The sequence below is a fragment of the Salminus brasiliensis genome, chromosome 9 (genome assembly GCF_030463535.1).
Source record: "Salminus brasiliensis chromosome 9, fSalBra1.hap2, whole genome shotgun sequence".
NCBI lineage: Eukaryota > Metazoa > Chordata > Actinopteri > Characiformes > Bryconidae > Salminus > Salminus brasiliensis.
The window spans coordinates 32,384,053-32,408,233 of record NC_132886.1 but is presented as its reverse complement, the minus strand read 5'-3'; the positions used below and the strand labels follow the sequence as shown (position 1 = coordinate 32,408,233).

The 24,181-nt window shown below is 39.4% G+C and overlaps 1 protein-coding gene across 1 annotated transcript in view; it reads left to right on the top strand.

The window, feature by feature from the left end:
* Positions 1-212: 212 nt before the first annotated feature.
* brinp2 (bone morphogenetic protein/retinoic acid inducible neural-specific 2) overlaps positions 213-24,181 on the top strand; it is a 103,899-nt gene continuing 79,930 nt past the window's right edge. Inside the window, exon 1 of the mRNA XM_072688241.1 lies at positions 213-958. The gene's annotated coding sequence lies outside the window, so the exon portion shown is untranslated. The remainder of the gene's footprint in view (positions 959-24,181) is intronic.

Sequence of the window (24,181 nt, the reverse complement as noted above, 5' to 3'; positions counted from 1 at the left end):
TTTTACAAAAGAACATATATTTGACGCACGTACATGAAATGCATATAGAACAGACACGCGTCAAATCGGCTGGCTGGCTCGCTCTCTTTCTCTCTCTCTCGCCCCCTCATTTCCCCATTTGCCCGCCCACCGCTGCGGGCTCGGCCAATCGCGGTTCGGCAGGCGGACACTGGGCGTGCCCTCGGTGTCCTCGCTCGTACTGAGCCCGTTTGAAAAAGAAAGAGGCTTCGACTGAGAGAGTCCGGAGTTGCTTTCGCTTCCCTCGCTCGCTGCTCCAGAAGCGACCGAGAGGGTCTCAAGGTGGAGGTCACAGCTTCACGAAGACAGGAACAGACTCTGAAAGGAGCAGAAGGAGGAGGATAACGTGCGTGGCTGGGTGCTTAGAGGAGTGTCCCCCCTCTCCGTGTGGATTTATCTTCGTACCCCCTGCTTTCCGCGTGCTTCTTTTAGTGCTTCAGCTGGCCGGATCACCTGCACGTTTGACTTTTTCCCATCTGAAAATGTAAATTTAATTTAAACTTAAACAACTTCTCGTTTTTAACTACAGTAGTCTGAAATTAAGGAAAAGTTTTTTTTTCTACATCACTCCACTCCCCTTTCTAATGCTGCGCCCCCTGAACAGATTAGAGACGTCAAGATCGAAAGCAATGATGTGTGGTTATCAGCGGTGAGCGGGTTAGCAGCAGCAGCAGCACGAGGTAGCGGTTTGGAATGGATTCCTCTCAGGTAGCAGGGAATGTCATCATGACAGTGGCTGGATTACCTTTTCCTCGCGGAGGAGGCTGCTGAGGAGGGGTGGAGGGCTGGGAGGAAGAGGAAGAGGAGGAGGAGAAGAAGGACCCCGAGCTGCATTCCTCTACTTAAATCCCGACTGGAACGAGCTCTGTGACTGCCCCTTACAAGCTGGTCGGATACGAGCAAAAAAGAGAGAGGAGTGCAGTCAGCCTTTGCAGTCTGGGTAGGTTTCATCTTCTTAAGCTTTGGACAGTCTAGACTGTGACGCCTCAGTTAAACTGTATTATACAAGACGTGTATTGTGTCCATATTAATAGTAGCTGTAGGGGCTTTCAGTGTACAGTGTGTGTGTGTGTGTGTGTGTGTGTGTTAATAGTATTTGTTGAGGCTCACGAATGTCTGTATTGAGTGAGATCTATATTGTGTATTGTGCGTGCAGTTGTTTTGTCTCTCCTGCTTCTGATTGCTGTTTCAACCTGCCAACTTCCAGCTTTAGGTCCTAAAAAGCATTATGTATGACAAGAAATTAGATTGAGATGGTTTGTTTTTGAAGCTTGTTGGTTCTTGACAATTTAGCTGGTAATAAACCGATGGGTTTGTCATATGTGCATTTTTGACCAAGCTTCATCATATGCATTCACCTGAGAACTTGAGGCATGCTCTTTTTTTCTTTTACACCCCTGCAAAGTCCCTTGGAGCTATTCTGGGCCAGCCAGCTTCAGTTCATGCAGAGTTTAATTTGGTATGCCCTACTAATTGTAATTTGTGCCGTGTGGCAAGACGTGTTTATGTTGTGAGCGCTGCAGCTTGCCTAATCCGTTTTCGTGATGGTGTATCAGTGGTCTACAGGGGGCTTTTTTCCACCCTCAGCCCCCTCCTTCCATCTCATTAAGATGGATTTTGTTTTATCCAATACGGCGTCCTCCAACTGAATTTAGAACTCCCCTCCGAGGAGTAGCTACTCTTTTCGCAGCAGCAGCACCGAGGGGTGCACTCAAAGCAAGGAGAGCAGCCTTTTTGCCTTGCTTCCAAACTTTTTCTTCCCATCTCTACTTCGTAGTCTCTACTACCCCAGGAGGAAAGGGAGGAGGAGGAATCGTCGAGTAGAGATGACACACAAAAGTGGCCTGTGGCTCACAGTGTGGCTTGGCTGGACGCCTGGACATTGGCGAGGAGGAGAGAAAGAGAGATGTACGGGACGGGGCCTACACTTTTACCTCCCTCTTCCTCCTAATTTCGTGGGTGGTGGCACGGATCTCAGAGTATCCGCGCTCGTCATTGGCCATAGGCAGATCAGTGCCGTAGGAGGGGTAAAGCCAAGCACCGCGAAGACTCAATTGTTTCACACATGTAGGCCTATATTAATCCTCTTTTCTCACTCTGGCTGTGACAGACAAGAGAGACTGACATTTCAATTGGACTAAAGGGGGGTATTTAATATTTTCTTTTTTTGTCCTCAGCCATATACAAAGCAGCTTGCTTTTTTATTTAATCCATTGTGGATATGTGTAAGCCTCTCCATGGACCCTCTTGCTGTTTCTCTGTTTGTGTCCACCACTCTCTTTCTCTTGCTCCCTGAGATTACAGTTGGTCTTAATATGATTAATCTTAACAAGCACATCCCTGGATTCGCAATCCAACACTTTCTCACTGTGGATGGAATAACGCCTGCACCCGCTACGCTGAATGCAGCTTGAAATAGTTGCGGCCATGTAAGCTTTTATTCCTTCACAAAATGAGGGACCCAAGGCCGCAACCAGCTGTGGCTGCACTTGCCTTGACCAGCGAGTTTGTAAAGCCAAGGGTTAGTCTTATGTCTCTGACTGGAAGTGGAAAGGGATGGTTTTACCTTTTGAGTCCTAATAAAAACATTTGTAAGCCTTAGGAAAAGCTGGATTCTGAACAACGACCTTAGTGTGAAACCTTTTTGACATCATGCTGGTCTAGCTGCACTTTTCTCTTTTACCTATAGAGGGAGCATAGCACAAGTCATGGATCAGCATACCTAATTCCAGCAGTAGAAACCTGTTCTCAGCCTCTTCAGAAATGCACAGGGCTGATCTACCAAAGATATCCCCTTCCGTGAAAAACAATAAGGGGAGCTTCCGGGATGAGGTGATCAAATGATTATCTGTTTCAGGTATTGATTAAGTTATTGGAAAGGCTCATCCATTCAACTTGATATCCAAAACACACAATTAATTCCTGCCACTGCTCTCAGGAGAGATTTAATTCCTCTGTAAGACGATAGGGCTTTTCTGCAGAATTTTCTTTCCATGTGTCAGGCACGCCTGACCCAGTTTATTGAGATGCAGATCTGTGATGCCTGCACCTGGCTGCTCTGCACAACACAAAGCCCTTAGAGCTGTCAGAAAAAAAGCCAATGTGAAAGTGAATAGAAGAAAACAGGACTGTTTTTCCAGTACCAGAGGTCATGCTGGTTTTGCATGAGCGTGTGTATGTGTGCGTCCAGTTTGCGTCCAGTTTTTGTCTTGTGAAGGTATGTATCAAATATTGATCAGTTTCAGGAGGGCTCAGTGCTTCTGAATGAAGTGCAATGTACAGAAGTACCCCAAATATATGGCTTTGTGGTTTGTGTGCTTGTATGGCTATTCACAAGTGGATAATACTTGAAATAAATAATGATACCGTACTGTGCGAGCATGTCAATCTGATAAGCTAACTGCTTGCTAAAGTAATATTGAGCATTTTTCTTCTTTTTTATCAGTGAAATCCACATGCCACTGTGCCAGCTTGATAATACCCTCCTGGTTCCTTTTAGCCACACCATTTGTGCCCAAGCAACTTTGGGTCATTGATCAAATCTCTGGAATAGAGGAGATTGGGAGTTTACTGGACCTTGAACGAATGTGGCTGGAGGTCCTGCATTGAGCCTCACGCATAGGCAGAAGGAAACAATGAGATAATGGAGAATAAGCCATGACCAGAACAGAGTGTACAGTAATCTGCATGCAAGGAAAATATTCAAATTCCAAATGTGCTGTGTTTCAGTGAAAATCTATTGTATGCTGACCCAATCTAAAACCCTAGCTATTATAGCTATTTCTGCTGATATATCTATTATTTCCCATTAATAATTTGATTTCAGTGTTATGTTACTGTAATTATTTTTATGTATAATGAACATGATCTAATAAAGCCAAATCCAACCATTTTTATTATGCTTTTGTTAAAAACAGCTGCTGTGGAAAATAAAACACATTAGTAGTATGCTTCAAACCTTAATCATACAGCATCAGTACTCGGATTAAAAACAAACAGTAATAAGCACTTACTGATTTCAACCAGCACTCTGAATGTGAACACATTCCCTCAGGCAGAATTCATGCTTAACCAACATGTTAGTTATTACAGTAAAATACCTACTGTATTGAGTCTTACTGATCCGAAAAAATTATGTGTCATTTAAAAACTGAAGTGGCCATCACAGTCACCTGACTTAAATCCCATCTTTGGTAAGATTTAAAGATAAGAAGCAGGTGGTTACTGAGTGTTTGCACAACATTGGAAGAGTCAGAGAATTTACAAATCTTGAAAATTTGATTCAGCTGATGTTTAGTGTCTACATTTTATTTTTACAGTGATACTTATCACAGTGATTTATTGATGATTGAAAGACAGTGTACTACTCAACTATCATTTGGCCAAGGGTGCCCAAACCTTTGCATACAGTTGTACAATGGTAATAGTACCAACTAGGTTAGTTTCTAGTATTACTTGATCCTTTATAATATATTTTGCACATATTTTGCATGCAAATACTGTTAACACCCAGTAGTTCGTCCTGTTTGTTTGGTTGAAAGCTAAATTACTGCCAAACAAACGACCACCTTGCTACCCTTCTCCTGAATATGCACTTCAGCATTTTATGCCAGACTGAAAATGTTTTATATAATCTTTTTAAGGCAATTTGAGGAGTTCTGCTCTTTGTCCTATCATTACTTCTCACTATTACATCTGCCGCCATTTAGTTCAAAAGCATAATTTGTTTTGTCCATTTGCATGCCTAATTAAATGTTATAATCATGCAAATAATAAAGGTCACCAAGAAATGCCCCACTAACCTCTCAGCCTCGGCCAGCCTGTCAGCCAGAACAGCTTTGAACTTACTCGAGCGTGCCATGTTGAGAGTACGGGTGTCAATCGCAGTTCACGCCATGGCACACTAAGGTGGAATAAATTTGCATATTTTTATTTATTTATTTATTTATCTATCTGACTTCTCAAGATCAGCACTGTCAAAGTCATCTTTAGCCAATGGGATGGAAATTAATGCTTCATTGTAAATCACTGTGGTTCTAATAATTCTCCAAGAATACCTAAAAGGCACAATTGTTTATGAAATAGTCAGAGAAAGTGCAACCGAGGGATTTAGAGTGGGAGCAAATTTCTAACATGAAAGCGAGACATCAAATGTTCCCCCCCAGTTCATTCTCCTTTTATCCCCAGTATATTTGTAAACTTTTTAAACTAAATAATCCTCTTCTCAGAAAGCTCATATTGTATGTGTCCAGAAGTAATACATCTAAAAGTATAATTAGTGATTTCATATGTATTAAGTAGATATGATTGCGTAATGGCCATTTCCACTTTAGAAAAACTAATTGAGGTAAAGTTTTATATGAGCTGTTTTGTGTTGGGTTATCATATAGTGAATTAAGTCATTCATTAGATAAGCCTGAGTAGCCTACAATCTAATTTAAAGGGGAATTCCTACTCCCTTAATAGAGGGGACTCTTAATTTAAATGGATTGGGTAATTCCCTGTCCAAGCCCGAATAAACGCACTGTAATAAAAAGACACATCAATTAAGCCCTCTCTTTAAATATGACGCTGATGTACTTGATTAGGAAATGTACTATTTGAGCTCAGTTGCCCTTTCATAACCCTCTGATTTTTTATGTACTCTTTACCATGAAACTACAGTAGGATGTCTCATATGGATACTGTGTGTCTGACTTGGAACGTGGAAAATTCACTCATGTTTTTAGAGCTTGTGTATGTATATTTGGATAGAAGGAGCCAGCCAGAAAAAGATTTGTCTCTTCTTCCTACATCAAATGCAACCCCCATCTGAGTATCACCACCACCTACCTTTGCAATGGTTGTTGGTTGTACAGACGAGAACCATCAGCATTAGCTCCATCAGTATTTTTTTTCTTGCTTTGCTAAATTTTATTGCTGGCTTGTAGTTCTAGGTTATGGATATGATGTTATAGAACCTCTGAATTTTACACAGTTTACTATTGTGCAAACAATATTGAAATAAAAAGAAATACCTACATGCAAAGTTTGTGTCACACAATAGTGACACTAGTGGTTTAGTTTATTCATCAAACCTCTCAGTAATGCAAAGAAAGAATACATTAGAATAAAAACTGGAAAAGTAGAAAAAGGAGAAACTAAATTTAATCTAGGCTCGGAGCAGCCATAGCTAAATCTTAATAACAAATAAAGGACATGTCAAATGTATAAGTATAGCTCATTTGCCCCTTTTTTATTTATGTAAAAAGGGGCAAAGGAAAAACACACACAAGGATACCAAGTACGGGCAAAGCGAAAATACACGGTGCATTACTGCACTGAGAGTGACCAAATAGGTGGAGTATATTTTGGTTCTCAATGAGGGAGAAAACAAGCCCCAGATTTCATTACTTCGGCGCTGTGGAGAATAAGATGCTAAATGTATTACATCAGCAATCCCTGAACAGCTTTGAAAGCATATTAACCGGCCAGTCATTAATGATAGATTATATTTTGAGCTGTGCATGTCTGTTTTTGTAATTGCCATTCTATCATTGTATCTGTCTGTTATGTAATCTCAGGGAGCAAGAGTGTTAACAATAAAATAATTTATTGTGCAGTCTGGAACTAGCATGTAGTTATTATGTAGGGGTGACTATTTTATTATTATAATAAAATTACCTGAAGATATTATAGATCGGGTTAGCTTGCTTGTGTTCTTATGCAGAGAGCATAATTAGTCTTGTTAATTAAACTTGTTTTTAAAAATAAACAATAAACAAAAACTTTAATATCACAATACACATATTGTATAAACATATTATTTTTTATGATCGGTAATGCATATCATGAAGGACCAATTTTAATGATGTATTTTTACTGGATTACTCACCTCAACATTTTAGCAAGGTTTTCGTGCAAGGACACTTGGCTTCTTAGCAGACTTAACCTCTGATTTTGACCCTATTATCCAATGGCTTTTGTTAATACCAGAAAACAAACCGTCATGTTACTGTACAACTACAAGCAGTGAAATATGTCTGTGCCACCAAAGGTAAATTAAATGTGGCTAAAGAGTTCCCAACGCGGATACGACTGTCTATTAATTCTTGGCCTGTCACCTCATCCAGTATGCATGGCTGTCATGTTCGGATGCTGATGACAAACTGCACCATGACATGCAGCGTTGGAACAGGAAGCATCCTTGCCAGCTGTGGTCAAGGGGCCAAGGGGAAAATGATTTATTTGACAAAACGGGATGGGATCAAAGGGGCTAGCCAACTAGAAAACGTCAGGATCCAACGGAGGCTGATCACAGGAGGAGTCTCCACCAATCAACCCGAGCAGCAGGGCCTTTCCCTGAATTTTAATTGGCCGCTGTGTGCTGGGCAGCCTTCGCAGCCTTCAAGCCGGAGGCCATTACACACGGTGACAGGGTCAGCCCTCATGCTGCTGTTGCTCCACTCACTGTGTAGACAATCTACGGTAGGCCCAGAGTTCACATGTGGGCAAGCGAACACGGACACACACTCACATATACTATATATACACATACAGAATGACACAAATTACAAACGTGATGCATGTAATCAGCCTGTCTTGTATAATTAATGTGCTTGCAAACTACATAGTAAAATGCTAATGTAATTAACCTCATATTTCTAGCCATGGTGGTCAGCTAATGACAAGGTAAAAAAAAATGGATGATGACACTGATGAGATGTAAAGTCTTCATGGCAAACACGCATGTGTGATCCTTCATTGGCATGGTTTCATAATGGCTCCTTCTGGAGATATAATTTTTTGTATTTGCTCTGCAATTTATTAGTAGTGACAGTACTAACTCAATGGCTCTATAGCCGTCCATTAGAACATGATGAGAGAGGTAGGGGTCCTGGCAGCTTCCTGGTTGGGGGAAAAGAAATACAGAAGCACACTGCTGTATTTTCACTTCCTCTGCACCAGCCTCCCTGATAATGGGGATGGAAAATGGATGGTTATGGTTTGCCAGTTCCCTGGCATTTCAATCAGAAGCCCATGGCCTTTCCCTTTGGCAATGTTGTGCACATAGCCTATCAATCAATAGGCCATCATTGTCTTGGAGAATATTATTGTACAGTTGTGATTCTTGTAACTAGTCACCACTGAGAAATGGAGGCTTGAGAAATGGGAGGTTTGAGTAAATTGGGCATTTATAAATCCATAGTGATGAACAAGTGGGCTTTGATGTATGCGGTTCAGGTTTAACTGAGATTTATGTCCAGAATAATGGCATACTCTGAAACCTTTGGCTATTTTTCTCAAGCAGAGAGTGATGGGTCATCATATGGAAATAAAGCCTCCACTTTACTTTTATAGTTCAGTATGAAAAGTAATTAAAAATTCATAGAAGGTAGGACATTTTCTAATTAGCTATCAACAGGATATATATATATATATATATATATATATATATATATATATATATATATATATATATATATATGTCTAACCTTTGACTATTTTTATGCCTTGATAGTAGTCCATACAATACTAAAGCCTAATTAACAATTATTATTGTCTTTTCTGTGTGCAGATCATTTTTTGAAAAGGGCATACATGACAGGTACATTATGGTTTATGGTTTCAGATTTCGGTTAGATGACACAAAGGAGATCAGGAAATGTCAGACCTTGCCTTACTTACACTGCATCTTTCACGTTGCTTAGTTTCATATTCATTTAAAATAAAGGTCAATAAATTACATACAAATTTATTTAAGAATTTGGCATTTGATTTATTTTGGGAAAGCCAGGCTAAATAATCCCTGAACACTCTCATTTAACACTATCATCTTTTTCTTCTTATATGGTGTACAGTATTCTGTGTGCCAGTGGGAAATAAAGATGTTGTGTAATGAGGTACAAATCTATTACAACTCAGCTGGAAGTAAAGTTTTTACATCAAGTGAAGGTGCTTTAAACCATTAAAAGCTTTTTATACTCGCATATCCTTTTTATAAACATGGTTCTCTATGGTATCACTCAACCATCTACACCATTTGTAGTATTTTTTAATGTTGTTTCTGTTCCACCTTATCAAGCCTTAGAAAGATGACTATTTAACTGTATCATGAAAATGTCCACATATTTTATTTCTGTCATATTGCTCACCCCTAGGTGCAAGTCACAACTAAGCTTTCTGTAAGACTGCAGAAATGGTCAGCAGAGTTTCTTCCTTATCTGCTGCTTCTTTCTCGAAGCGAAGCTTATCCAGACGAGTGATGCTCATGAGATTAGCAGCAGGCCAGTATGGAAATCCTCTGCTGATTAGATGCCCTTCAGCCCAGACATCTGCTAGGCTTCTAACTATTAAATGAATTCTTCTACTGTTGTCAGCACCTCAGCTTTTCCCTGTACCGTTGTTAAATTCAGTGTGAAGGCTGAAGGCTGCTTGCAGTCTTATCGAAACACCATCCGAGTCCCTGGTGCTTTTCTGTTTTGTATACAAGTGTTAGCCATGATAAAAGCTGTATTCTGTATTCAAAGGCTAAATAAAGAACTTTGTCAAATGAAAATCCCTAGGTAGAGCAATTGTTGGAGGGTAAAAAAGACATGTTACGTGTCCCTATTTATCTTATTCATCTACAATTTGTGTTGGCACCTCAGATGTGGGGATTCAGTTGTCCTCAAAAGGCATTCGTCACATCCATGGTTGGATTTATGCTTACCTTTATGCACAACTCGCATTGCTATTGATAGCAGTGGACAGCAGTGCCGGAGAAATAAAGCTCAATGAAAAAGAGGACAGCTAAGGGGTGACTGAGTGATTCGATGTCTAAATATAGGATCCCTGTCTTTGCCTATATTTCATGCAGGCAGTCAGACAGTAACAGTCTACATGAGAATTGACTCATTCGGTGGGAGTCTGCATTTAAAAAAAAAAAAAAAAAAATTATTTATTTATTTTTTACATCTCAGGGCTTATTAAGAATGTGTGCTGCCTCCATGTAACACCCTCCCTCCGCTAGGCTTGGCTAAATGACTCATAGTTCTGCTTGCGCAATACCTACAGGCGTAAAACAACCCAGGCAGCATTAAGCAGAATGTGAACAAGATTAAATGGCTTTGGCAACTGTTCTGCAATACATCTTAATACAATTCACCTGGTCCTTTGTTCCGTCCAGCCACACTCCTGTCCACTATACTATAGTGCTGCTGCTTTTGGTTACAGTAGTAGTGGGCTTTAAAAAGCCAATAGATAGCTAAAGAGTAGATCATGGGCTGGTCAATGACTGTCCTGTAGGAATGTGGAAGCAAAATCTTATCATACCTTGCTATATATTTCATACCATTTCTTTATTAGCATGTCTTAATCAGCCTTAACAAATATACACAATTAACGCAGTTGGATATAGAATTAAAGCGACATTTATGTAGCATTCTACGTTTAAATAACCAGAAACTGCAGTATGTAACTCTGGTGAAATGGGCAAGACAGCACTCACAAGTACTCCCCAACGCTGCCTAATTATTATTTGTGTAAAATCCTGTAATAACTCTACTATGCTTGTTTTACTTCAGATGTAGGTGCTGTATCTCTCAGCTTGCTCAGAAATGCATGTGAAATCATGTTCTTTAGTGGTGCTTAAAGCGTGAACAGCACTTTCTGACAGTAGGAGGAGACCCAGGAGCAAGATTGCACAATTTATTATAAATTTGCCCACAGATTCTGTATTACCCCACACTATTACCCAATTCCAGATCAAGCTTTCTAATGTCAAACTATGTTAAATGTTCTTAGGTAGATTCTGGTACATTCTGGCAGTATCTCTAATAAAACAACTCTGGGAAACAGCCTTTGTCTTTGTCTTCCCTGATGGTTCAGGACCTTTTTCCCCATCTCTGTCTACGCTTGGAGATGATTGTATTCTCAACATAAATGTTTGTAAAAAGAAAGTAATAATGGCTGCTAATCCTAAAAATTTGAGAAACATTTAAGACACACGCTCTTATCCACACCAACTTACAAAGTGCTTTACTGTTTACTTAGAAAATATTCTTAGCAAGTTTGAATAGGCTAGAATCCAAATGATACATCAAGCTAGATGCTGTCAAATACAGTACTACACTTAAGTACAATTGTATGCCTTAAGAGCTAATTTAAGTACTTTGGAAGAGATGGGCATTTAGTCAGTGTTTAAAGAGAGCAAGCTACCCTACCCTTCGGACACCCATGAGAAGCTGATTTCACCAATTAGGTGCCAGGACAGAAAAAATCTGTTCTGTCTGGATGCTTGTCTTCCATGCATTCCGTGGATTGTGGGTCAAACCAAATTATACTGTAACCACCCTAGTCTAGGTTCACCCCGAGGCTAGTCTTGGTACAAATTGGGTTTTGACCATTGCCATCAAAAATGGAGTGGCTAGTCCATTCTTGGCTTTGCAGGCCAGCATTGGAGTTTTGAATCTGATGTGGGCAGCCAGGAAAAAGAACGCAGCAGAGGAGTGACATGGCTGAACTTAGAAACACTGATGACAAGTCGTGCTGCCACATTCTCAATCATTTGCAAGAGTCTGATAGTACGCATAGAAAGACCAGCCAGAAGGGAGTTGCAGTAGTCAAGCTTTGAGGTGATGAGAGACTGAACAAGCACCTGGGTGGTCTCTCTAGAGAGGAAAGGTTGAATTCTCCCGATGTTGTAAAGGAGAAATCTGCATGACCGAGTCAGGTTTGCAACATGAGTTGAGAACGATAATTGGTCATTCATTACTACACCAAGGCTTTGTGCTGCAGATGGAGTGACCAGCAAGTTCTCAAAGGAGATTGTTGTAAAGTTCTGTAGTTCCAGGGATGTACAGCAGGTCAATCTGGCTGTTGAGCCCTTTTTTTTTTGCACTGCTTTTTGGACATTCTTATGTTGAAGCAATTCACAGCCAAGCTACGTCACACAATAGAACCACTGAACATCGATTTTCATGACTTCAACATAAAGACATGTTTGACCAAAATTGAAGGTGTGTGCATAGTGCATTTTTCCCCCAAGCACTTTAATGTTGGAAATAGTGTTTTTGTGTGGCAGGGATTTCAATGTACGGTATAACTGACTGTTTAATGTGCATATGGCAATAAATCTCTTGAATTTTGAATCTTGATTTTAAAAGTTAAAAGGTTTTTCCATCTACAAAGTTGTCATTCTGATCTTGTATTATAGAAATAATATGGTAATGGTATTTTTTTAACAACCAAAGAAATATTACTTCAATAGGTCTTGTATATCATTTTCTCCAAGATTAATATTCATCCTCACTTTCATGGCACATTAATTTTAGGCACTCTGAAAAGTTCTTGCTGTTTTTTCAGCACCTGGGGGCAGTGAAGATGAACGTCAACGTTGTTGTGAAATTTTAAACACAGGCCTTGGAAAGGTCACATCATTGTGTGAGATTAGTAGAGAGAGAAAGGTCACAGAGATCCCACTTTTCCTCCAGATAAGAGGGGGCATAATAGCACATCGTTCTCTTAATTAATATGGGTAATAACATGGAATACCTCCTATTTGTTCTGCTTTTTTTGTCTGTGGGCGACAGCAAAGCTTATCCTTTGTGTGAGCTGGTACCAGCGGCTGGCTGAACAGTCACTTTAATCGGACAGAAATGTGTTTTTTTACATGACTGTCAGAAATACAGCTTGTGACAGGTGTCAAGGTGATGCATTTGTGTCAGACATGGAGATGTGGTGGTGATGGATGAGGTTTAGAGAACACTGGGGCACTCAGCATGAACTCCTGCTCACTCACTAATGCATTCACCCTCCAAAACTCAATAATATTAGTCGCTCTCACTGGTATTTAGAAACTGGTCATAAAAAGAAAATGTGAAGTGGTATTTAAAAACATGCATAACACTGTTGGATATCTTGGGTAGTAAAAATAACAGATTTAAGTGGACACCCTACAGAGTTCCATTTCAATTTAAACTTTGTTAAAAGACCTAGCCAACAAGATCCCTGTTCTAAACTTTTTAGAACTTTTATTCTCAACTTGGACTTCACTCATGTTAGTTTACAGAATTAGGCAGGCTGTTTTTGTGACTGATATATCAGCCTTCAGGACTGATATATCTGGTGTTCTGAGAAACACCATGTTGAGAAACGTCAGCAAAACTAAACTTCTGACACCTTTAACATCCTTTAAATGGCTGCAGACACATTCCAACAACCAGTAGAATGTTTTAACAGTTGTCTCCCACATTTTCCACCTCAATTACTCTACTACAGACTGTCTGAAGAAACAACACTCCTTATCACTTAATTGGTAATTGGGCAGGCTTAACTGCTATGGCTTACATGGGCGGTCATATGTAAGTATGTTTATAGTTGTAAAATTCATTGAAATAATTACTGATAAATTACAGAAACATTTTAGAAAATCATCTCTATAAATATTTTAGGATTGTCACGATTCTAAAATTCTGTATTTCAGTATTATACTTGCAAATTTATTGATATTTGATAACATTTTCAAAACCAAAGGCAGATAAAATTCTAGTTTTTATATAGATAAACATTTCCAAATACACAAGATAATAAAACATACAATATCTGCACCATTTCTAAATGTTATTTAATAACATACTGTTGACGCACTCAGAAAGGTGATACACATAACACAGACACAAGATGAATAAGTGACAAACATTTACTAAAACATTTAATAAAATACTGTGTTCTACCAGGAAACCCCCAGAATCTTAAGCACTACTGTGTTACAAATGTTTTGTCATACTGCCCAGCCCTACCGTTAATACTTTCCTCACTGTGTGCTCATGTACTGTCCCCTTACATAAAAATACTACCATATGTAGTCATGTGACTTAGCACCTTCAGCAGCTTGAACCAAAGAAAAATGCACTGTCCATTGCTCAGTAAAATATGAATTAATTTAGTCAGTTTATCATGATTTATGAGGTCATAACGCCTTGCAATAGTTCCCACAATATCATGCAAATCCAGACTTTACTTGCTAATAGCTTACAGCTTAAGGTTTCCAGATGGAACACTTTTAAAATTTGGTTCTGCATTATGTTCTTCAGCTTTTGATCAATGTGTGGATGCTTAGTCTATAGATTAGTGTCTAATCTCTATGTGTAATCTCTAAAAGTATTCTCTGTGTGTCTGCGTCCATACTGTGACAGTTTGGTATGAAAACATGTACCTTTACTCCTAGTTAGCTCCCTTAAGTTTACAACTAAATGCCAACTCAAATGCTTCCATACTTCAGAACATCCATGTGTCTTCTTCCAATTACTGAATAACAAGATAATAATCAGCCTGTATGCAAACAGAGTCTTTATAAATTCGGAAACCGGCCACGATTTAAGGTTTGATTTATATCCCAGCAGCGTTAAGCCAAACTATTCAATTTTTGAAATGGTAATTAGATATTTTGGTCTTTACCCATTCATAGAAGCCTGATTTTGTATGACTAAAAATAATTTCCTGGCAGCGTTACGAAGCTAGCAGCCAAGTGAACAGACTACTGAAATGACAGGGTCAGCACTAAATAATACTTTCTTTTCTATTTACTTATTTTCTCAAGATTGATACTCTGAACTGTAACTGATCACAACTGTAATCAATTCAAAACTACTTTTGCCTTTTAGTTTACAAACATGTATGTATACTGTATGGGCTTACATAATGTAACATCAAATCCAAACAGCACATCAAATAAGCAAATTTTGTTTTTTCCATGAGAGCAAAATGATCAAAATGATGACACATATAATATAGATTTTCTGCTGACCTTTGAGTTTGTCCTGGCAAATCCTATTATAGTTTCTTTTGTAGGCCAGCCACCCTTAACACAGCTTCTCTTCCTTTTATCAGCATCTAAAAGCCCCTGACAAAAAAATCACTGTGTACGATAAAATAACGTAGTGGCAAATAGTCCCTTAAGAGCATCCAGACTGGTTCCAGGGAACGGCGCCTCACCCACAGCTTTTGGGGGAGGGGGAAGCCTTTTATGGCGTGCACATAAACACAGCTCGTCGCTTCCCCATCAAAGCTTTCTCTGGCTGCAGCAGCCCAGTCCATCAGACGGGGTGTTAGTCGCGCCAGTGGCTTTAGCGTTTGGTTGCGGTGGCAAAGACTGATGACTGGGCCCGATATTGAGGTATGGACTTCTCTATTGCTCCGGGTTACTCTGTCAGCAGCATCACTCTTCCACCCCCCTCCAAGTGCTTCTCCCCAGTCGATTCCCTTTACCTGCTCACTGCTGAACGTGCTCTTTCACCCCATGTAATTAAGGGCTCTTGCTTCAATCCACTATTTACTGCTTGTAAATTCACCAGGCTGCCTCAAGAACTCCCACAGCAGTCCAGACAAACACAACAGCATGGATTTGTCTTTCCCAATGCCATTTTTATGCATAAATCAAGAACCTTTAATCTCTGGAAGGTGGCTCATTTTGTGAGTCTGGGCACTGGAGATAAAGAGAGATAAAGAACGAGAGAGGTGGTCTGGAGTTCGCTGTTTGGTTGTTTTTAGCTCATCCAGGAAGCATCTGGTAACTTTGGCTTGGTATGTTCGTTGGCATGCTGGATGTCAGAGAGGCTGTTCGCAACGCCTGTGGCAGACTGGGCAGAAGCTGATGAAATGCATGTCTGGGAGGCAGTCCACCAAGCGAAAACTCAAAATGCATTGAAGAGATGCCAGAATGTCAGTGAAGCCCCCACTCCCCTTCCACACCGCAACAGCAGCAGCACTGACGCTTCACAGGAACGCATAATAATGTGTCAGAATTTGAAAAATGGAACTCATACATTTTTAATGAACTTTTTTTAGCTTTCCTCATTGTGCTCTGTGCTCTTTAAAGACCAAATGCAAGCGCTTTGTGTATACACTACAAAGAGCACACACAAGAAAAAGATTCATTGAACGAGGCAAGGCAAAGCATTGCAAAAACTAAAGGCTGTTAATTAGATTCTAACCAGTTACAAGATAGAGATAGAAATTGGTGCGATGATACAGACTTGAGCAAACTTGTTGTAACGATGTTCCTAAACTAGTGGTACCGTGTTTTGTATCGGGAGTTAAGTCCTCTTCTGCTGCTGAGACTGTAATGGACAGACTGTGCAGGTGAATAATGCTCACCCTGCTTCGTGCAATGGTCAGGAACCATTTGAGACAGTTAGGCTGTGTCAGCAATTCCGCCTCTAAAGTGGTCTCTAATGACCCTGCTATATTAGTCCAAATGCCCACCTAAGTGCCAGAGTCAACTGCCCACTTCTTGACACAGCAGGTTTCTGGTGTGACCATATGAAGTCACAGACATGGAGAAGGCCCTGAAATAGAACTGCTCCATTTTCAATTTTACTTTAAAGTAAGTGTCTTTATGTGGATCTGCAATTCAGTTCATTTTGTATAGGGTTGCAAAGAGGTGGAGAATTTCAGAAATTTCCAGTGTCTTTTCATTTAAATTTAGATATATTCCAAAATGTAAGCTTTCCATGGAAATTTTGGGATCTTATTATTATAAGAATTTATTGGACTTAATAGGAAATATTGAATATTTTAAAGGAACTATATCATACACTATCATCACTGTACTGAGAAACTTACATATAGTTGGTAAAAAATATACTGAAGCATAATTTTGGCTAAAATAATTAGATATGACACCAAAACAGTTGAATAGCAAAGCTGTTCCTAAATTCCAGGCACATTACACACTGCAGGAATTTCAGAAAAAAGTCCTTAGCCCAGAAAATACTGTTACAAGGCAATAGAAATTGGGTTAATTTATTTCTGTGTTAACTTGCTTTTATTTTATTTTGTGTTAGTTGGTAAAGTGATTGAGTTTCTCCCACATAGTGAGGTATATGGTTTATTAATACAACAATGGTATTGGATTGAGTATTGGCCGATATGCAAAATTTATGGTTTGGCTTGGTGCTTCCCTATGTTTCAGGAATGCTAACGACCGTCGAGTGATCTGTGAAACAGAACTGTAACGCCATTGTAGAAGCCATTTTGGTATCAGGCCACACATATGAGTGTGTACTGCTGGTGCTGCTGGTACAGTGGCACAAAATTGGACTGATCAGAGCGATTGCTCTGCACCACTTCAGTGAGTGAGAAGGATACTGTAGTTAGGAGTCCCAAGTTTTAAGATTAATCACTGAATAATAAGCCTTTAGCTTAAAAGATCAATCTTGCGGCCACATCAAAGTACTAAACGATACATTTATCTTCTTTTCTCCACATTGTGATGTCACAATAAATTGTATTTGTGATGCCACAATTAATTGATACTGTGATGTCATAATTTTGAAATTTCTAGTTTGACAACCATGTAACTATTATTGACAGTATTTAAAAGATTCATTGATTCATTGTTGAATCAAATCCCAAGTGTAGAAAAAGTCCCATCAGAAAAGGCTCTGAGTAAAAATGGCATTGCATCAGCGCTCTGTGTAATGAGATGCTTCTCAGTACACTGAATGATGACATGACGTGATACTATGAAATATGTGTTTGTTAGATTTCATTCGCTGGGGGTGTGTAGACATGCATACTGATGGAGGCCAGCAAGGGTTACCCACAGTAAATCAGTAGGTGCAGAATCCAGCTGTAAAAGCCATGACCTCATTAGCATGTGGGTAGAAAAAGTGCACAAGGAAGGGCGTTTGTAGTCGTGTCTCACTGCCTTCCGCTGTACAGAGCTATGAGAACATTAGGGCTGAGCTCAACTTGCACAGTCTAAATAAGGTCAAAAACTGCCTGTGGACAAGGCTTTTTTTAGCATGCAGAAAAAGCTGCATTCTCGTGCTTCTTTATTATATGTGCTGTTTTGAGATAGCATTTAAATACACACTCTTTAAATTAAAGCATGGTCCTTGGCTTGGACATACAATTCTAGGAAAAATGGTCTTGAACTGTTTCAATATTAAAGGGCTTTTTCCTGGACAGAGATTAAGCCTACTTATGGGCTATAATCCATTCCATACTCACACATCCTTTAAATTGTCCTTAAAAGAACATCTACTGAAACATTCTTCTGTGGCATCATTCCAAAAACTCTTCATAGCACCTTTATGTGAAAGACTAAGAATAAGAATATGTGTACAGTATGTCACTTCTGGCGTAAAGTTGACATTCAATAATTGGCAGCAGGAGAGGAAGGAAAAGACAGATGCAGAAAGCGTGTTGTCAATATGCAAAACAAGGGTGGGTGTGGAGCGGGGTAGATGTCACTGTCTTTTGAAGACTATTGATATACTGTAGGGACGGGCAGTACGAGCCAGAAATGGTCCATCAATCTACAGACTGTGCGAACCCTTCAAACAGCGTGCCATTGAAAAGTGGCAAGTTTTTGCCTTGACATGGAAGGGACCTCTTCTGCGCTTTGGCAGATTAAGAGGCTGCCGTTGTGATGAGAGAAGAGCCTGGCTGACTGCAGGTTCGGCTGGGATGAATAGAGAAAGGCTTGTGTGCCACTCAGCAGAATGGAGGCTATTGTTGTGTTTTGGCTGATCAACAAGCTTTGAGATAAACAAAAGAGGCAGGAAAAAAGCACAGGAACACCTATTTGAGCAGGTGAATGCACACATACCCAAACTTGTATTATATACTTTACTGGTGTTATCTTTATGGGAGCCTCAACTGCACATCTATTACTGTAGCTGTACCTGCACTTTAAACACACCTTAATCCTAATAACCAAAAGCAAATGTTTTTGCTCTTTTAGTTGTTTAGTAAAACCTGCATTTTCTGTAAAATGTGAAAAATATATTTTTTGCCATTGGAGCGTCACAGTTTTCAAAGTTTTCCTATTATCATGAAGACATGAAAAGAAAAACAAAGTCTATCTCTATCTCTCTCTCTCACGCACACATTTATATTCCTGACTTGATATATTTTCAAGGACTGTAAGAGTTCTGCAAATTCTTACTTACACAAGAGTACTGTTACCTAAATACTTGGGAGTAAGTGATTCTGGAGAAAGATTGTCGATATTTGAAAAACTAATATACCCCTTCCTTTAGTGCTCATTTAGAAGCTCTACCCCAAAAATTCATGTACGTGCATAGCCAAGGTGAACAGCACATTAACAAATATGACAAAACAATACTGACTTATCGCTTCGGTAAAGAAGAAACATACCTGTTTGTGATAAAGTGAGTGTACAGAGTAGAAACTGAGCAATCCATTTCCATGTCTTCCAACCCACAAAGGACACCTCACTCTCTAAGATTTTTAGATCTTCTCCTCTTTGTTTTCAGGCCATCTCTCCTTCTTGACAATGTGTGGAGTTCAACACCTAGCATGTGGCAGATATACTGTTGATTGATGAATTGTTTTTCAGTGCGCACAGAGCTGACAACTAGTCGACCATGAGAAGATATTTGCTGTCTATGTTGATTGGATTAACATCATTGATGCACCTTAAAATAACTGAATACGGTAGTCTTGCAAACCAGACATCCGTGTATTGTCAGAGAGTCTTTTATTTTTCACCTCTTTTCATGGCCGAGAACTGGCTACTCTGAGAGTAACGTGCAAGACAACCAATCACGGCCCACAGTTTGACTGTGGCATGTCAGTGAAGATGACTGTGTAAAATCTCAAAAGATTTAGCTCTGAAATGTTAATTTTTAATCACAATGCCCAGTTCAGACAGTTCAGGCAGCCAAATTAGCTGGATTAATTGTTTGATGTTGATAAGTGCTGCATGCAACCAAGATCATCAGCCAAATGCCATACATATTTATATTACCATCCCTAGACTTGAAATATTGACTTGTATGTCGGTATGTTTAAAATTCTACACTGTAGCCTAACAACTCATTAAAACCATGTAATAATCCACAGTTTAACAATACAAAGGGAAAAATATATTATATGAACATATTTAATATCATTAGCAAGCTGTTTTACATTACATGAGTTCTCTTTCAGGTCTCATTCCCAGTACCGTAATAATCACCTTCAAAGCCTTGGGTCATTGGGTTACATGTGATAACCGCTAAATAAACTCAGTACCTAATTAGCTAAGGTTAGTTAGCGAAGCCACCTTGCTTGTATGCTTTAGGGTGAAAGCCGAGTGGGAGATTTCCACGAATTTCAGCAGGAACATTCTGCAAGCTCATTGTAATGCTGTTTAATTTCATTATGGCTATCGCTAAAGGAGCGAGCAGCAAATGTCCCTACATTATCAAAATGTTCATGTTTTTGGTTCTGACATTTGGTTCACACAACAGACAAAAACATGGTCGAACACACACATTTGTTTTGGCTGCAGTTGACTCTGGAGAGTTTGCACAGGTCATAGAGAGACACACGAGTGGTGTTGGCATGGCAGTGTTGCCTAAGGGCCTTTGCGGATTACACTGGCTCCATTCCCCCCTAGGGACCCAGGCGCCACAGCTGTTTCTCTTTACCCATCCCCAACCACCAGCCTTCTCCAGCCTTATAAACAACGAAGAACACACATCCACACACTGTCTTATAGATCTAAACAGAACATGCCACATACACAAAGGCATTGCAATGCTTTCCTTCTCGCACACCCACAACTCCATTGTACACCCACTCAATCACATAAACGCACACAAATACTGCCGCACTTGCTCACAAGAGCGGGTCTCTGCAGTATTGCCTTTCTTCACACAACAACAAACAACAGAACAATAATAACAGTCTTTCATGTTTGACATTTATGGCAAAATTGAAACTAAGAAATGAAGTTAAGAATGACATCCTAAGCTCCAATTACCTGAGCACGTCACACACTACTGCTAAAGCTGCTGCTCTTTCATGTACCAAGTCTGATCTGCATTTAGTGCATTTAGAGGGGAATCTGCTAGGAGCTAGTGTGTGGTTCTGTTCAGCTTGTCTCTATGGGTTTTTGTTGTCCATTAGGGTTCATTGCCCATGAATAGATTGCCCCTGAATGCAACAGAAAATGCATTTATCCATGAAGTGTCTCCAGCCCCACCCACTCTGACCATTACGGGGCATGAATTCACATAACAAGGGATGCAACTAAATGATGAGGAGTCATGTTTTATGTTTTTTAAGTGACACAGCATGTCATAACATAACTACACAGTACATCATAACATAACATGGCTTGCATTAATGTATTATTTGACTCCAATAAATAATACATTTATTATTTATTACTTCACATCAATGAATAGAGAGTGACACATACAGTACCACTCAAATACCATAAACTAGACACAAATGTATTTAGTATGGTGAAAAGTCAAGGGAGTAGAAGAAGAACCGATCTCCAAAAGATACATTTAAAGATGAAACATTCTTTTAAACATTGGAAGAAATGCAATCAAAACCCTTGTTGGCTGAAAAAGGACTTCAGGAGTCTGGAGTGGTGGTGCAGCAACACCTGCACAAATATGATCTAAATTGGATCGTTATCAGAAGAAAACCTTTCCTGAGCCCTCACCACAAAATTGATCTTTGTCAAGTATTGACCTATCTGATCCGATCTTTGTATTCCTATTAATACAGCTGGACAATTTGGTTAAATTCGGTATGTTCTACTTACTAATACGTATATTAGTAAAATATCTATTTTTAGTTTATATGTTAGGGCTGCACCTAAAGATTATTGTAATATATTTTTTATCTAGCAATTATTCCTTAAATTAGTCCACAACTAACATTGTTTTTTTAGTGTGTGCACAAAAACATTTTAATGTTTTCTTTACTCATCATATAAAAACACATAGTGTAGGCAAATGTAAAGAAAACGATTAAATTGATTTACAGCCTGTAGCAACATGAGCATCACATTGTTCAAAGCCAGTTTAGACTAAAACGCTCAAAACTTAAATGGCAAAAACTACCGAGAACACAAGCATGATCATGTCATCTTAGCAGGAGAAGTTTGATGGCAGGGGGAGTTTGATTTCACATGAAAAACAGTTTGCAAATATGCCAGTAGCTTCCAGATGCAGCTAGATGCCTCTCCAGACATGAAGCACATTTTCATAGCAGAGATCTTCTCACTGTGTTGTTCAGTCAACCAATCTCTATAACTCAATATCACACACAGATTTAGAGCCTGATTAAGACTAGTAATATTTTAAATGACACTATGCTGACTACATAATTCCGGAAATTAACTAATTCTGCCATGAACAAGACAAAAACGATAATTACACAGATTACTCCACCGTTGGAAAACCACACCAATGTGCTCTCAGGTTTGACACCCTTTATTTAATCTCTTTTGGTCTAAGCCTTTTCTGCCTCTGTCTTTTTTTTTTTTTCTGTTGTTGCAATTCAAGGATTGGACCATTCCTAATGTCTACACGTATAGAGAGTGTGCATGTGTCAGGGTCGTGTGGTAGGTAGGTAAACAAGCAGATATTTAATTTTATTCTGACCAAACAAATGTTTGTGTTTTTTGCTGATTGCTATGGGGATGTAAAGATTTTTTTCAAGAAATATAACAAAAATGTTTTTTAGGACAAATCACCTATTCTGCCTTTAAGATCCCAGGGATCTGTGTAACCTTGTCGAAAATAAGTATAATAGGTCATCTTAAATACAATGCCTATTCACTACAAACCGGCTTAAACCCAGTAAATATGTTCCACCGTAAAACAGTTCTACACTGTACTGAACTGTTCTGTGACATTCTGAGAACGTTACTTACTGCTGTGGCATGTGTAAAAATGTCTGGTAATGGTGCCTAGAGAATGCTTGAGGGTGCTCTGCTAGAACAGTAAAAACAAAGGATCTAGAACTAGAGTTGGCTTCAAATAGTTCATACACGGCCCATAAAATGTGATTTTTAAATGGCAAGCATTGCTGAACTGTTGCTGCGCCCAGTGTGCATTGGGCTTAATTCTTATGACATGGCTTGTGACGTATTAAGCCTAGTCATTTCTGCACAGCAAGTTGAATCCCATGTTCTCAAGGAGCCCACAAAACCTGACAGTCTTATGTCACAGTTTGTTGGATGTTGGGCACTCCAAAAATTTGCAATAATAGTTTGTAATAATATGCAATAATATGATATCTAACGCAACTGCATTGTTTGAGCAGCAATGTTTGCAAATAACTAGCACAATCTTACTTGTTCCCAAAATTCAGAAAACCTCAGCAGGCCTTTTCTTATAAAGCCCCCCAACTCTGGAATAACCTTCCAGATAATGTTCGGGACTCAGACACAGTCTCAGTCTTTAAATCTAAGCTAAAAACTCATATGTTTAGTTTAGCTTTTGGTAATTAATGTTTCTTATTAAAGGCTGCAGGTCCAGGGGTTTGCCACAGTCGCCGTTGGCTTGCTCACTGGGGGTCTTTAATCCTTCATGTCTTACGTTATTTCTTCTTTTTGACTCTGTCTTTTATTAATTACTAATTACTAATTATGTAAAGCTGCTTTGTGACGACAACAGTTGTAAAAAGCGCTACACAAATAAATCTGACTTGACTTGACTTGACAATCAAAACCCCATTCCAGCACAATAATGCAATGTGTCAAACTCCTTCTGCTTCCCAGATTTAGTTACATTAGTATGTCAACATTTTCCTTCTTTGCAGTTTTGCAATTATTTCTTTTTGATTCTTTTGTTTAAAAGGCTGCAAAAAATAACTTGTGAACAGAAACAGGAATCAAATCGTGGACTGAGTAAATCACTTTACCCATACATCTCATACATGTAACTGCAACCACATTGGTTTAATATAATCAAAACCATTTATTTTTAACACTAAACCTGTGAACAGTAGTATATTCAGAAGTACAAGCTCCAGCAGAAATCTCACCTACTTTCCCCAAACTTCTCCCCAGTTCAGAAAGTGATGATGGAGAACTTCTGTATTTCTGAAGTCAACACACACAGGCACAGCGAGGCAGCTTGAGTGCTACTGACATCTCCGCCGTGTAACACAACGCGGCGGTCTGCATAGATTAGGCCTAATTTTCACATGTGTAACACACGACGAAGAGGCAAAATCCAGGCAAGTTGCCTTCTTCTACGCTACAGTCGGACTGTGGGCGCCTGCGGGGCTGATGTAATAAAAGCATCACCCAACCATCATAAAGAGCAGTGGCAGAGGCCTCAAGATGGATTAGATTCCTGTTGCCAGCTTTACCCCCCTAGGAGCGTTTGGCTTTCACTCTAAAGCACGCCAAAAAGAAGAATGCAGAAACGGCAAC